Consider the following 4,476-nt stretch of genomic DNA (forward strand, 5'->3'; position numbering starts at 1 on the left):
ATCTCAAATGAGGGAGATCCTGTTTTACTATTTAAAAATGCTTCTATCTTCTAGATATACAGGAGTGATAATATTTTTTCTCTTTTTGTCTGGTTTGACCAATAAATTAAAAAGAATAAATAGAACACCACCTCAGGAAGGAAATGAAAATTAAGCAAAGGGAATGCATATTTGTTGAGAATAAGAAGCACGGATTACTGGAAGGGTTATGGTTTTGGAGATAAGGAGACTTGGGCTAGGATTCTGACCTTTCGCTTGTAAGCTACGTGATCTTGGAGAAATTCCCTCACTTCTCAGGGACTTGTTTCCCTATTTGTGAAGGGGATAATAACACTAACCTCACTCGACTGTTTTGAAGATTCTCAAAACTCACATAGTGCGAGAAGGTCTTGAAAATTACCAAAAACAATTTCTGAATGGTTCCAACACTATAATACCATCCTGTGTCACCAACAGAGAGATTCAAAAGGAAACTGGCCCCTATTCCCGGGTGACTTTGTGCCAAGTACCTGACTTGCTTTTTTACATGATCCATAGTTATTCATGGTCATTGCGGAATCAATTTTCTAGGTAGAGGCGGTGTGTGCGGAAAGAGCAATGACAAGTAATGCACTTTGTAAACTTAGGGAAATAAAATACAGCCGCTTAAAGTGATTCTTTGAAGAAATGATGATTTTCACAGTCAACATTTAACTCGGAAATGACCATAGGACTCAGGAGAGCCTTCGGAGACCTGAGTTCCGGCTCTGAGTGTGCCACTCTGTCACTGTATGACATAACTTAACACTTCTGTCAGCGTTCTTCTTTCAAATAAAAGGATTAGAACAGATATTTAAATTTCCATCTCCTATAGGAATAAATATTTTCATTATTTTTAAGCAGAGATGAGTGTATTAGAGAACTGTGTTGAGATCACCAAAATGTCCCCAATGAGAGATGGAGGGTACGGATTCTGGATGTCATTTTGGAGATTTGTGTGTTTGAGGGGAGGGACTGGGTGTCATAATGGTTACCAGAGGCCAGTGACGCTACATGTCCTGTAACACTGAGGTTTATCCTATGGAACAAAGTATTGTCCTCTGAGTGTAGGACGGTTCTCTGGGTGGCCTTAGACTGACCCAGTTCTCCTCCCTTTCTTCCTTGTAGTTCTTCTGAGTAACGGTAGAATGTGTTGGGAATGTAACATTCTGTGATAGGGAGGAACCAGCCAGAAGAGCCTGGACTCTCTGTTTCAGTCCCCGCTAAAAACAGGATATCCTTGAACACTTTAGTCCAGTGTGTCATGTTAACTTGGGGTATAAAACCCAGGCTGGGCTGCCTGCTGAGGTCCTTCAACAAAGGGAGCACATGCAGATGAGACTCTGTCCACCCCAGGCAGCTTTCCTGAGCCATGGGTGACAGGCTTGAAATGACTCCTAGGCTTCTGGTGACACTTGTCACCTATCTGTGAGTAATAAACCCACTTCATGTAGTTTGTGTGAGTGAATGTTCTGTTTGAGCAGACTTGGGCAAGTAGTGTAAGTGCAGCCCAAGACTCAGTGGGCTGAAATGGTAACCAGTGCACAGTGAACCTGCTTCGCACTATCCTGTACAACTTAAACTCCCTGAACTTTCATGTAGATGAGAAACGTGTTTGCAATTATCTGAGTCTAAAACAGAACTTTATTTAACATATGAAAGCAAAATGTTTTCTGTATAGTTTTAATATACACTGAATTTTCCAAGAATGTAATTATTGGGTAAACCATGAATATTGTGTTTTGCTGTCTTTGGACATGGACTATGAGAAGTGCACCATTTCAGATGCATCCCAAATGCTCATGGGACGAGGCATCGGTAGCATTCACAGTGGTTTCATGACTAGAGGCAGTGTCTGACAACTGTGAGGTCTTCTAGTGCAGCTGAGATCATGTATTCTAAATGATCTTCCCTGTGTGTCTCCTTGATATTTCAGTTTACTCATTATGTTTGTTTATTTTAAAATTTTAGTTGGTGGATAGGGTGCATTAGTCCATTTGAATTGCCATGAAGAAATATCTGAGGCTGGATAATTTATAGAGAAAAGGGTTCTAATTAACTCAGGGTTCTGCAGGCTGTGTAGGAAGCTTGGCATCAGCCTCTGCTTCTGTTGAGGCCTCAGGAAGCTCCCACTCATGGCAGAAGGCAAAGGGAGAGTAGATGCATCACATGGAGAGAAAGGAAGCAAGAGAGAAGGAGCGTGAGAGAGGAAGGAAGTGTCAGTCTCTTTTAAACAAGTAGATAATGCATGAACTTGTAGAATGAGAAATTATATGTTACTGCGAGGATAGCACAAAGCTATTCATAAGGAATGCACCCCCATGACCCAATCACCTCCCATTAGGCCCCACCTCCAACAAGGGTGATCACGTTGCAACATGAGATTGGAGAGAACACACATCCAAGCCATATCATAGGGCATACTACCTATGGATTCTATTTCAGGATGACAAAAGGGATATAATTGTTAAAAGGGGGCATTGGATTTAGTGGAGTTGAGATTTACTGGTCCCACATCAGTTGAAGGATACTGGCAACCCCAGACGGTCTCAAAACTGCAATGAGGAGGATGTGGAAAGTGTCTGTCCAGGATCTGAGAAGAAAGTACAGGGGATTCACTCTTGGCTTAATTTAACAGGAATAAACTACCTGCACCTGGTGAGGAAGGGCCCATTTCATTTCCTTTTAACTGTGCCTAATCACACCTGTACATTCGTAGCATTTCTAGTCCTGGTTGAATTTATTTTAAACTTCAGTGCTCAAAGTCTGAGGCCTAGGAAAAGTCAGGCAGTTAGCCCTATGCTGTTTGAGCTTTAGGCGTCACAGTTACAGGCAAGAGCTACTGAATGTTAGGCAAAACATCCTTCCAGGAGGATGTCATCAGCTGCTACAGTGCAGCTGTCTTACTTCAAGCCTATGCAGTCTACAAGCATCACAGGCCTCTTACCAGACTCTCGTTCAACCTTTCTTCCTTCCAGTTTATCCATATTCAGCAAGTCAAGGAGAAAATAATTTAGTCTGTGTTCAAACCTACAGCTATTAGAGCAATAGCCATGAGAAGAAGGGAGATAATTCTAATGGAGAATGGAGAGGAGCTCGGGGCTTTTGTCTTGGCACCAACTGCCAAAAATTAGCAGGTGACAAATAAGTGCCATTCACGACTGAATAATCACTTTTGAACCTTCCTTGAGGGTAGATTCCAACATTTTTGTTGTTTGTATTAATGGTAGAGAATTGTGCATATAAATTTGTTTGTGGTCTGCTTTTTAAAAGGTATGCATGCCTGTAATCCCAGTTACTCAGGTGGCTGAGGCTTGAGAATAGCTTGAACCCGGGAGGCAGAGGTTGCAGTGAGCCGAGACTGCGCCACTGCACTCCAGCCTGGGCGACAGAGCGAGACTCTTCTCCAGAAAAAAAAAAGTGTACATAGGAGAAATAGACACTGAAATCCTAGTTACCACTGATATTATGATCTATTGTCTTTGCATCTTCTTTTTAGAAGGCATTTTCCAAATATTTCTAATATTTTTTCTTTTCCTTTTTTTCTTTCTTTCGTTTAGTAAACCCAAAAGCTAAATATTGCAACCTTAATAAAGCAAGGGTGAATTTGGCAATGGATACTAACCTTAAGAATAACACAGTGGGCATTTCCACTTTTGATATTTCCTTTATGGTTGTTGGTATGTGTTGAGCAATTTTTAGGTAATAAAATTGTAATGAACTTTCTAAATGAGAGTGCCTCTGCTGGCTGCTCCATAAGAAAAATTGAAGTAATTTGGAAGAAGTGAGACTGGCTGTTAAACTCTCACTTTCACTCTCTCTGTCTTGCTCACTCACTTGAAATACCCCTTTGTTCCTGAAAACCTCTTATCAACTTCAAACCCTAGGCCTATGAAATGATGCTTTTGTCATGCTGTATATAACCTGCTCACTGCATTGTGAAAAAGACAGATTCTCTTTTATTTTCAACATAGAGAAAAGGAGAGATAGCTGGATTTCTTCAAGGAAAGGGTGAGAGGTGGAAACACCAAATTGCTCAAAAAAAAAAAAAAAAAAAAAAAAGTCGAGGGAGGGATGTTAAATGAATTTCCTCCCAGGAAACTCTAGAGGAGGATTACAGCAAACATGCACAATTCCAGATGAGGGACAGCTCCCTGAACTCGGGGCTAAAGGCGCCCACAGATCCCTGGATGGAAACTTCAGGATAAGGCAATGGTTTCTGTGCCTTCTAATTTCCTGGAAGGAATCACTTTGAAGTTGTCCTTTCTGAAAATGTCAGTTACATCCAGCTAACATGATTATTAGATATAAAACCAAAGGCCTTTCTTCACTCTACTGGAAGAAGTCATTTTTTGCAGGCTTGGAAGCTGTCATTTCCACATGGGCAAAAGATAGAGTGCTAGATTCTAGCTATGGGGAGAGGGGAGAGATTTGTGCTAAAAAAAAAAAAAAAAAAAA

Source organism: Rhinopithecus bieti, unplaced genomic scaffold (genome assembly GCF_001698545.2).
Source record: "Rhinopithecus bieti isolate Rb0 unplaced genomic scaffold, ASM169854v2 scaffold_23918, whole genome shotgun sequence".
NCBI lineage: Eukaryota > Metazoa > Chordata > Mammalia > Primates > Cercopithecidae > Rhinopithecus > Rhinopithecus bieti.